Source organism: Magnolia sinica, chromosome 7 (genome assembly GCF_029962835.1).
Source record: "Magnolia sinica isolate HGM2019 chromosome 7, MsV1, whole genome shotgun sequence".
NCBI classification, from domain to species: Eukaryota; Viridiplantae; Streptophyta; class Magnoliopsida; order Magnoliales; family Magnoliaceae; genus Magnolia; species Magnolia sinica.
The window spans coordinates 4,917,566-4,929,796 of NC_080579.1; the positions used below are offsets into that span (position 1 = coordinate 4,917,566).

Sequence of the window (12,231 nt, forward strand, 5' to 3'; positions counted from 1 at the left end):
GAGAACTTGCGAGTGAATACACAGTGGTCCGATTCCATTCTGTCACATCCATGCTTTAACATGAACGAGTCGAACTTCTTGTACCATTGCCTTGGAGCTTGTTTCAGCCCATACAAGCTCTTCCTAAGCCTACACATGATATGCTATTTGCCCTTGACTTCGAACCCCTCTGGTTGGTGCATGTAGATCTCTTCTTCCAGTTCACTATGGAGAAAGGTAGTGTTAACATCTAACTGCTCTATCTTCAGATCCATGCTAGCCGCCAGCCCAAACAACACCCGTATGGATGTCATCTTCACCACTGGTGAGAATATCTCCTCGAAGTTTATACATTTCCTTTGACCAAACCCTTTTACCACAAGTCTGACCTTGAACCTCGTTTGTGAATTCTTCTGCTCAATTTTCTTTCTGAACATCCACTTGTTGCTTAGAACTTTATTGCCCTTAGGCAATTTCACCATATCATAGGAGTGGTTCTTATGCAAGGATTTCATTTTCTCTTGCTTAGCTTTCAACCACTCCCCTTTATGCTCGTCGGTTAGAACCTCAGAATAATCTTCTGACTCTTCCCCATTAGTGATCATAATATACTCATGTGGTGAGTACTTCTTGGATGGATGTCTGTCCCTAGATGTCCTCCTCACCTGTGGCTCAACAGGTAGATCAAATGGGGGCTGTTTCTCTGGTCCATCTTCTGTAAGAACTCCCTCGTCCTTTGCACCTTACTGTACCCCCTGTCATCAGGCACCACAGGAGGAGTAACCGGATGCATGTCCTCTAGCTCTCTTGAACTAGGATGGGTCTTCTCTAGCTTATAAATGTCTTATATACATTGATCTTCAAAGAAGACCACATCTCTGCTCCCAATGAGTTTCTTCTCGGTCGAATCCCACAATCTGTAGCTAAACTTTTCATCACCGTATCCCAAGAACACACATTGCTTGATCTTCGTATTGAGCTTGGACCTCTCGTCCTTTGGTACGTGAACGGATGCCCTGCATCCAAACACCCTAAGATGACTGTACGATAGATCTTGTCAAGTCCACACCTTCTCAGGTACCTATCCATTCAATGAGGCTGATAGAGACCTATTTATCAAATACACTGTCGTGTGCATTGCTTCTCCCCAGAATGTCTTGGGCAACTTTGCATGGGATAACATGCATCTAATTCTCTCTGCAATGGTGTGATTCATTCACTCAACCACACCATTATGTCGGGGGGTCTTGGGAATCGTCTGTTCATGCCGTATACCCAGGGACTTACAATATTCATGGAAGTCACCAATGTATTCACTACAATTGTCAGTGCGGATGCACTTTAATAATATACATGCCTCTCTTTCTCAACCATAGCATGAAACATTTTAAACACACCAAAGACCTCGCCTTGGATTTCAAAGCATAAACCCACACCCTCCTAGATGCATCATCTATAAAAGTGATGAAATACAATACCCTACCCAAGGTTTTTGTCCTCATAGGACCACAAACATCAGAATAAACCAAATCTAATGCATGCATTTTATTAACATGAGAAACAGATTTAACAAATGAAACTCTATGTTGTTTCACTGATAAACAGTCAATACAAGTTTTGAGAGGTATCCGTCACTTTTGGAAGGAGTCGCTTCTTCGCTAGTAGCTGAAGTTCCTTTTCACTCATGTGGCCTAGATGCCTGTGCCACATGTTAATAGCTAAATCTTTTGTTGCATTCAACCCACCCCTTGCACACACTGACACTTGCCTTGTAAAGGGTGCAACACTTCTTCCCTCTGGCTGCAATCAATGAACCCTTGATGAGCTTTCAGCGCCCACCAGTAAATCAGCTTTCATATCTATCTTCATCCAACTTTCCCGTCGACATTAAGTTGAGGCGAAGGTCTGGAATGTGCCTCACATCCCTGAGAACTAATGTGCAGCTCAGATCGGTCTTCACACAAATATCATCGACCCCTACGATCTTCGATACGCCAGAATTTCTCATCTTCACGATCCCAAAGTCACCTAACTTATAGCTTGTAAAGAAATTCCTTCGTGGAGTCGCATGAAACGAGACTCCCAAGTCTATTGCCCAGTCGGTATCCTGACTCGTAGCCATGAGATAAACATCATGATTTGCTAAAAGAATAATTATAATGTCGTCATCTGAAGCGACCGCAGTGGAGTCTGATTTATCTTCCTTCTCCTTTTCTTTTCCTTTCTTGTCATTTTTCTTCTTATGACATTCATGTTTGTAGTGGCCCTTCTTGCCACAATTCCAGCATGCAGCATCCTTCCTGACACTCAACTTGCCTCTTGATTTATCTCGGGCATTCCTGCCCTTTCTGTTATTTTTCCTCCCCCGATCTTGTGTCACAAGGGCCTCTTGTTAAGTAAACTCCTGAGACTTCTTCCTTCTCTCCTCATCGAAGAGACAACTAGTTACTTGTTCCATGGACACCTTTCCGTCTAGCGCGGAGTTATTCAGAGACACCACTAATGTCTCTCAACTGTCATGTAATGAGCTAAGCAATAATAAAGCCTGTAGTTCATCATCCAGGACTATCTTCATATCGGAGAGCTGGTTCAATATGTTGCTGACCTCATTCATGTGCTCAGCCACAGAACCACCATCTTTGAACTTGAGATTCACAAGTCATCTTATCAGGAAGATTTTATTACCGGCTGTCTTCCTCTCATACAGCCCTTCCAATTTCAGCCATAGGTTAGTGGCTGAGGTCTTCATAGACACATGGTGGAATATGGAATCATTCAGCCATTGTCTAATAAACCCCACCGCCTTTCGGTCTAACTTCTTCCAATTTTCATCTGACATATCCTTTGTCTTTGCTGATATGCCTATAATTGGAGCATACAAGTCCTTGCAATAAAGCAAGTCCTCCATCTTAGCCTTCCATATGGTCCAGTTAGAACCATTGAGACTGATCATCCTTGATGAGCCACCTTTCATAATTCAGAACCGATCCCACTCTGTTCAACCAAACTGTCTCTGAAACCACTTTATTGAGAGCGTTGCACAAAAACCTTAGGATCTCGCCTCCCAAAACTCTAGAATTATGGGATTTAATAAAGCAATGAAATAAATCAAAGCATAAACCACACGACACGAGATTTTACGTGGAAAATCCTCGAAGAGGTAAAAACCACGGGACCTAGTCCAGAGCAAAAATTCACTATGAAGTAGAACGTGACAACCGATCACAAGCACACACCGCTTAGCTCAAACCTTCTTCACTCACGTAGGAGTGGATAAACAACAAAAGAATAATGAAAACGGAGAGATCTCACTGATCACGAGGATGTAGAAGCGCTGAGACGTCGATTGTGCAGTAGATCACCTCTACAAGCAGAATCTTCCATTCCACAAGCTTCCTTTCTCTTTTTTTTTTCTCTTTTTTTTTCTCTCTTTCTCACCTAGGTCGTGAAAACGCCTTAGCATGCCCTAAAATAGCCTTAGGGACCCCTATTTATAGTTTAGGAAACTCTTTTTTCACACCTCTGCGAAACCGCCTCAAATTTACGTAGTTCGCACAAAATCCGCGCAGAATCTGCGTAACCCTTGCTAGTCGAGGTAGGTCCTCAACTGGTCGAAGGACCGGTCGAGCCTGAACTTCGACTGGTCGACGCCAAAAAATCTAGCATGCTGGACTTCGAGTCGAGCAATCCTCGACCGGTTGAGCAACTCCCTTCGACCGCCATGACTGGTCGAGCGAATCTCGACCGGTCGAGTAGCGGTGTGAAACAAGATTTAAGACATCCGTGCTGCACTACCTCTGAATTGAGGAGGAAAACCCAATCAGATCTGTCTCACATTCACATTTCCGTCATGCAGCTCAGGCCTTTCATTACTACCACAAGTAGGCCTTCAAGATGAGAGGCTGCTATATATTATTGCAAGGCAAGGATCATAGAATCAAGGCAAGAGACAGTACTTATGGTTGTACAAGTCTCACGATGTAGCAATCCAGACTTTCTCATCAAGAACCGATCACTTACAAGCAATGGACCACAACTTGCAGTGTCTTGTTGATAATTTTTCTGGCATATACCACTTGTGCAAGACATCAGTGCCATGAAAACTTTAGGTGGCCCATTTATACTGGGGAATCAGTTTGGTGGTTTCTAGCACGTCCTGTTTTGGGCATTATCAAATCCAAATTCAATGCAACTACAAGAATTTTGGGCTATCACTGGGTTTGGATTTGAATCATTCCATACAATGAAAAGCTCTATGAGGCTCACTATGATGTCTATGTGATGTCCACTCCATCCATCGGTTGGTGCCAGATCCCAAAAATGGTGGGAATCCAAAACTCAAGTGGGCCATAGATGGGAATGCCATCATCAAAACCTTCTTGTGGCAGATCAAAGTTTTGGGAGTTGTGGATCAAGCTAATGTTAGTTGCATTCATCCTGATAGAACGAAATCACCTTATCAAGGGATCGGATGGCATATGACATCATGGTGGCCTCAATATTTTTCAAGTGTATCTCTATCCAAAATTGATGGAGGGAAGGATGTGAGGTCGAGCACCGTCTTCTTCAAAGGGATAACTGTTCCGAATCCACAGAATTTCTTTGGACTCCTCATAGAGACTTCTCAAATCCACAAGAAAATAGAAAATAAATTCTATAAAATTCGAAATTGATTGATGAGTGAAATAAGCGAGTTCACAACCCTTTAAATAGGGATGCCAAGCAACGGAAAAAATTTCAGAATCAAACTACAACTAAAACTTTGTCTACTAGTGTGCAGGTTTTGGGTAAAAATAGTAAGTGTCCAATTTGGCTTCACCAAGCTATTATCCTAATTAAGTTATAATCAAACTAAAAGTTACTATTTATAGTAAAAATGGCAAATCCGGCTTGGGAAACTTGGCGCAGCAGGTTGGGTGGGTAAAGTAACTCGTCCTAGCCTAAAATTATATAGTTTAGGTTCGATAACTCATTCCGGTTTGTGAGATATATCCATTTTAATTCTGACGGTATGAATCATATCCGTATCTGATCGGGCCTTTTCTGGTCCATCTTGGCCATGAAATTATCCGTGAACTGCTCTACATCAATTCATCTTTAGGTGGCATCATAACAGGCCCTTAGTTTTTTTGGAATTTTGATTTGACCCAAATTCATGGATCTCCCAAATCCACGTATATTATGGTGGGCCCACCGAACCCGGTGACTTCAGTAGCCAATTTGGGTATGACTATGTCAGTAGCTGGCGACGCCGATTAGCTAACCCGGCAGTAGATGTCACCACATTTTTTGGGCCCCACCATGATGTATGTGTTGTATCCACACCATTCATCCATTTGGAGAGATCATTTTAGTACATGATCCAAAGAATGAGGTAGATCAAAAGTTCAAATGGACCCCACCACAGAAAAGAATGGAGACAGTATTGACTCTCACCGTTGAAACCTTCTTAGGGCCCACCATGATGTTTATTTGAGATCCAACCTGTTTACAAGTTAATGTAGACTTAGAACAAGGGAAAACATAAATATTAGCTTGATCTAAAACTTCTATGGCCCAAAGAAGTTTTTAATGGTAGGCGTTTAATCCCCATTGTTTTCTGTAGTGGGGTCCACTTGAGCTTTGTGTCTGCCTCATTCTTTGGCTCTTCCCCTAAAATGATCTCTCCAAATAGATGGATGGTGTGGATACAACACATACATCATGGTGGGCCCTACAGAATGTGGTGACGTCACATCAGTAGCAGACTGCTACTGTCGAGTTCAGTAGCTAATCCGCGTCCCCAATAAACAGGCCCTAAACTGACATTACACATTCATCTACAACTCTCGTAACAGGGCACGTCTTATGTGGGCCCACCCGGGTCAATTTGTAAGTTGATTGATGTTGGTAGCTGCTGGAAAGAAAAAAAAAAAAGGTTTACGAGGCCCACTATGATGCATGTGTTTTATTAACGCTGTCCTCTTATTTTCTCATATCATTTTAGGGCATGAGACTAAAAAGAGACGGGTCCAAATCATAAGAAACAATGGTAATCAAAAGCCTACTATTAAAAATTTCTTGGGCCACAAAAGTTTCCGATGAAGCTGATATTTGTGTTCTCTGTCCAAGTTGTATGACCTTTTTTCTTTTTTCTTTTTTCTTTTTTTTTTTGGGTTAGCTTGGTAGTACACACCCATGTCAGTACACACACTCCACTGTATGACCTAATCAATAGGTTAAATGTCAAATAAACTTTACTAAAAACTCTGAGAAGCTTTAATGGTGGGCATTCAATCACCACCGCTTCCTGCAGTGAGGTCTATATAAGATTTGGATCTACTTTATTTTTTGGCTAATGCCCTAAAATCAGCTGGCAAAATGGACGGACAATGTGATAAAATACATGCATCATGGTGGGGCCTACAGTACTTTTTTTTTAAGTGCTAGTGAATTAGGAGAGGGAGCAGATTAGGTGAGACCCCAACTCACCCAGGATGGTGCTACCGCCCATCTTGACGTATGTATTTTGTATCCACACTGTACGTCCGTATTGATTGACCATTAAAGGGTTACAAAAGTTTTGGATTAAGCTTATATTTGTTCTTTCCTTTCATGGAGGCTTATGTGACCTTATTAACAGATTGGATGGCAAATAAACACTAGGGAAACACCAAGGTGTGCCCTAAGAAGTTTTCAATCGAAGGTGTCTAATCACCATTGTTTCCTATGGTACATTTCCACTTGATAATTGGATCTGCTTCATTTTTGGGATAATACCTTTAAAATGATCTGAAAAAGCCAAAGGACAGTATGGCTACAGGATACATATATCAAGGTGCGCCCTACGGTTGGGCCACACTGTTTTGGATAAAGCTGAGGTCTCACCTAAGCCACTCCCATTAGAAGATACTGTGTCTGACATCGTTGGAAAAAATTGGAGGCAACTTGGCTGCAACCCAGAACCAGCTACGTGGGTGGTACCCTGGCCATGGGGCTCAACTCTCAGGTGGACCGCACCATAGGAACCTGTGGTCATTTGGCCATTAAAACTTTTATGGGCTACAAAAGTTTTAGATCAAGCTAATGTTTGTACTGTTTTTCCTTCATTTAAATATGTGTGACCTTTTCAACAGTGCAAATAAATATTATGGTGGACCCTAAGAAGTTTTTAATGGTTGACATTCAGTGACTACCGTTTCCTATGGTGAGGTCCACCTGAGAATTTAATCTGCTTCATTTTTTGGAAGATGCCCTAAAATAAGTTGTAAAATTGGATGGAATGTGTGCATATACATTGTATACATCACTAGTTGAGTTGCAGAAAAGTGGTGTTAGAAAAAATTACTAATCCAAACATGCCCAAATCCAGAAGCTCATTTACAAAACAACAAAAATCTAGGTGAAGAAATAGAGTGGAGATGTCATATAGCCTGCCTACCTATACAGCATATCACCATAAATAGTTGAAATATGTAAAAAGTCAGTCCACTAAAGAAAGAACAAAAAAAAGGACACGTACAAAATTCATTGATATCTTCTTTAATAATGAATCATTGGTTTAGCTGACCAACTAAATAAAATAAATTAATTAATCTTTCTCTTCATCTTTTAGGTCAATAGATCTTCCATAACCATATCTCCTTAAGGGCTGTTTTGAGGTGAGAGATTTGGAGCGGTGATTCGTGAAATCCATGGATTTCAATCACTTTTTTATCTTATTATTATTATTATTATTATTAGGGATTTGCTTATAAATTTGTGGATTTCTTGGATACACACCTCTATTAATTTAGGAAGTTGAGACAATTTCAAATCCTCAAAAACAAAAAACCAAAAAAGTTACCAAATCCTCAAATGAGTCATTATATATATATATATATATATATATATATAACCTACCCACCTTCTTATGGGAGCACCCATGCACACCTTTACACAAGCGTCATGGACATAAAATCTGAATAGTCCACGTGATGTAGCACCCCTTGAAAATCTACAGGCCCAAATTTCAGTTTGATCCAAAACTCTAGTGCGCCATTGCAAAGAGAAATGCAAATCAAGGAAGGAAACAATTTCCTTTTGCTATGGCTCACCAGAATTTTGGATCGGGCTGAAAGTTGGGCTTGTCAGGTTTCAAGGGGTGCCGCATTACGTGGACTATTTAGATTCTATGCCCATAACACGTGTGCAAAGGTGTGCATGGGTGCTTATATATATATATATATATATATATATATATATATATATATATATATATATATATATATATAACCCAAGTTCATAGATTTGACAAGTTTATGGATTTTCCAAATTCCCATTTTCATTTCCTTAATTCCAAATAAGCCCTAAATTGACAGTACACATTCCAATTAACTATACTTGACTCTTTTATAGAACCAACCACCCAGGTAACATTTAATATCTGGTTGAAATTTTTGATAAAAAAATTCACAGTAAACAAGCAGGTGGTCATGGTCAACGTAGCAGATTTCTCACGTGAAACTGATTAATGCAATGGAGAATTACATGGGGTGTGATTCTTCCCAGAGTTACATCCGACCACTCTCCCATCCTTCTATCTAATGTGGAACACAATTAGGGGCCAAAGCCCTTCAAGTTTGATTCATCTTGGTTTAAAATAGAAGGATTCTATCAAATGTTAGCTGAATGGTGGGCTGCCTTTCAGGATGATGGTTTTGCAAGGTATTCCTTGTTTTCTAAACTGAAGCAGCTGAAGGGCCGCCTGAAGCAATGGAAGCAGACAGAACTCTGTGCTAGAGAGCAGGAAACAGAGGAGCTACTAGCCGAGCTACACAAGATAGATCAGAAAACTGAATCCTCCCCCATATCCCCTGCGTCGATGAGAAGCAGAATTGAGCTGATCTAAACCCTATCCTTGAGGGCTCTTGAAAAGGAAATAGCCCGGAAACAGAAGTCGAGAACAAAGTGGATCAAGGAGGGCAATAAGAACACCAGCTACTTCCACAGAATTGTCAACATCCATGCCAGCTGCAAAAAGATTTTCAGTATAATTGTGGAAGGGGTCAGAATCGAAGACGAGGAATCCATTGCTGAAGAGGCGATCTCACACTTCAGCTCCCTGCTAAAAAGTGAAGAATGGCAGCGTCCAGGTCTAGACCACCTCCAGATAGATAGTATCTCGTTGGATGAAGCTTCTCAGCTGGAAGCACCATTCTCAGTTGAAGAGGTGAAGTCTGCAATTGATTCTCTCGGCAGTGAAAAGGCCCCAAGGCCGGATGATTTTCCTATTCTATTTTTCCAATGTTGTTGGGAGGTTATAAGGGCAGATGTGATGGCTTTCTTCAAGGAGTTCTTCGATGGAGGCAGACTGTCCAAAGGTTTAGGAGCGTCCTTCATCCCCTTATTCCCAAAATGCTAGGGGCTGCCTCCTTCAAGGACTTCAGACCGATCAGTTTGGTCAGAGGGCCATACAAAATCCCGGCAAAAGTCCTCACCTCTCGGCTCAAGCAGGTGATCGACAGGGTTATTTCGGGCCACCAAAGCACCTTCATAGCCGGGAGATAGATAATCAATAGCGCGTTAATAGCAAATGAGTGTCTTGATTCAAGCCACTGGTCTGGGGTGAAGAGTCTGGTGTGTAATTTAGATATCGAGAAAGCTTACGATCATGTCGATTGGAATTTCCTCGACTACATGATGAAGAGGATGGGTTTTTGGGACAAATGGCGCAAGTGGATAAGAGAATGCATAGGTTCACTGTATTTCTCGGTGCTCCTAAATGGATCTCCCAAGTAGTTCTTCAAGAGCTCTAGAGGCTTAAGGCAAGGCAACCCCCTGTCCCCTTTTCTTTTTCTCATGGTGGTCGAGGCCTTATCAAAGCTCCTCTTAAAAGGTCTTTCAGTAGGCATCCTAGGAGGCATTCAGATAAAAGGCATGAGCAGTCCCTTATCGCACATCCGGTTCGTAGATGATATGCTAATTTTCTCCGAAGCCAGCCCTGTCCAACTGCAAAATTTGCAGACCACCATCTGCTGTTTCGAAGTTGTGTCGGGTTTGAGAGTTAATCTCGCCAAATCGAAGCTATTCGGGGTAAGCTTAGAGCCTGAGGAGCTCAAATCCTTCGCTGGCATCTTCCATTGCTCTCCTACTGCCCTCCCGGCTACTTTCGTGGGGTTGCCTTTATGCATAGGCAGCCCTCCAATGTCCCACTGGGAAAAGATTATATCCAGAATTCAAAAATACTTGGCAAGATGGAAATGCTAATACTTATCGCTAGAAGGTCGCCTCACTCTCATCAAGGCGGCTTTGTCGAATTTGCCGATCTACTATATGTCCCTGTACAAATGCCCAGGCAAGATTATATCATCAATCGATAGACTAAGACGCGACTTCCTCCAGCACGACAGGGAGGAGAGGAAGTTCCATCTCTTGCGATGGGAAGAGGTGTGCCAGCAATATTTAGCAGGAGGGGCTGGTGTGAAGGACTTAAAAGTGATGAACTGGGCTCTTCTTGGCAAGTGGATTTGGCGACTAGGGACAGAAAATGGGGCCCTGTGGAATTCGATCATTAAAGGTAAATATGGAAAGCCTGCGGGTGGCTGGTGGACCAAGGAGTCCTCATTTTACAAGGCGTCGGCAATCTGGAAAGGAATCTTAAAGCAGCATCAAGTCGTGTTGAGGGGTGTGGCTTTTGAGTTGGGCAAAGGGACTAGAATTCAATTTTGGACAGACCTCTGGATTGGCTCCTCCCCTCTAAAAGAAAGATTTCCTAATATTTATCTCTTAGCCCCCTTAAAGGACTACTTTGTAACCGATTGTTACGACCTCCAAGGCAATAACATCGTGTGGAATCTGCCAAGCAGGCGTAACTTGCAGGTTTGGGAAGTCACTGAATCCGCGGAATTGTTGAGTTACGTAGCCGTAGCCTCTCCAGATCAGTCCGCTGAAGACTCCTTAACCTGGAGCTTGGCAAAAGACAATTCGTTCTTGGTTAATTCATTGTACACCTCTCTTCTCATTAGTTCGGCGCCCTCTGAAGCTTAGAGGTTCGTTGGATTTGGAAGTCTCTCGCCCCGCCAAAAATTCAAGTGTTTGGTTGGCTCGCATACAAGCAGAGAATTCTAACTGTCGACAATCTACGCAAGAGAGGTATGGTTCTTGTTAACATCTGCCTCTACTGCATGCGGAATGAAGAATCTGTGGATCATCTTCTGCTCCACTGCCCTTTCTCTTCTCAAATCTGGGTTGATTTCTACCTCCGGTTTAACATCAGCTGGTGTGTTCCTAGCTCGATAGCCCATTTCTTTCAAGCCTGGTATGGGGTTGGCTTCGGCAATCTCAGAACCATCCTATGGAGGATGGGTATCCACGCGATCTGGTGGGTAGTTTGGGAGGAAAGGAACTAGAGATGTTCCTCCGACGTATCTAGTTCAGCTCACGTGGTTATTTCTAGAGCTAAGCGTTTGCTGGTGGAATGGGCATCCCAATCAGATAGGCTAAAGGGTCGGGGTTTGTCTTTTATTGGCATGTAATGGCATCGGTTTCTTAGGAGTCTCTGCCCTCTGAGCAGGTTCTCCTCCTTTGTATTTCCTCATTTTTTATACATATAACATTACCTTTCAAAATAAAAAATTTACACGGGGTGTGATTGAAGAGGTGAATCACATCACACATGCCAATGTGGGACATTTGCAAGACCCAGTGCAATTACTTGTTGGGGCCAACCAGTTAATCAATGCGCTGGCCCATATAAATCAGTTTAGTTTACTCACCAGCTGGGTAAAACTCATGTGAATGGTTAGAAAGAAATTCTCCAACAGCCAAGGTAGATGTGTGGCCCACCAGATGAGTATACACGTCACGTTCTCATATATGCATGGTTTGATCTCACATGTCACCGGGTGTACAGCTCAGATCTTGCATACACATGCCGTGTTTCGGTTCTTCAATATTACTCTGAGGGATCATTTGGCACCATGGATTTGGGGGGATTTGAGGGGATTTCAAATCCCCTTGGTTGTTTGACACCCTAATGGCCTGTTTGATTTTTCAAGTGCACTGGTAAATACCAGGTAAAAGTGTAATAATTATTCTCGTGTATTTACAAGGCACTTGATTTAACTACTTACTTTTTTGACATGGAAATCAAAAACATTACAAAATATATATAGGTCTCACCGTGATGCATTTCGCTTATCCACACCATTCATCCATTATGCCTTTTGAATTTATAATATGAGCAAAAAAATGAGGTATATCCAAAACTCAAGTGGACCATACCATACGAAA

At 42.1% G+C, this 12,231-nt stretch overlaps 1 long non-coding RNA gene across 1 annotated transcript in view; it reads right to left on the reverse strand.

The window, feature by feature from the left end:
• The window catches only part of LOC131250914 (uncharacterized), a 34,609-nt gene that overhangs the window by 11,435 nt on the left and 10,943 nt on the right, over positions 1 to 12,231 (reverse strand). The gene's annotated exons all lie outside the window — the stretch shown is intronic.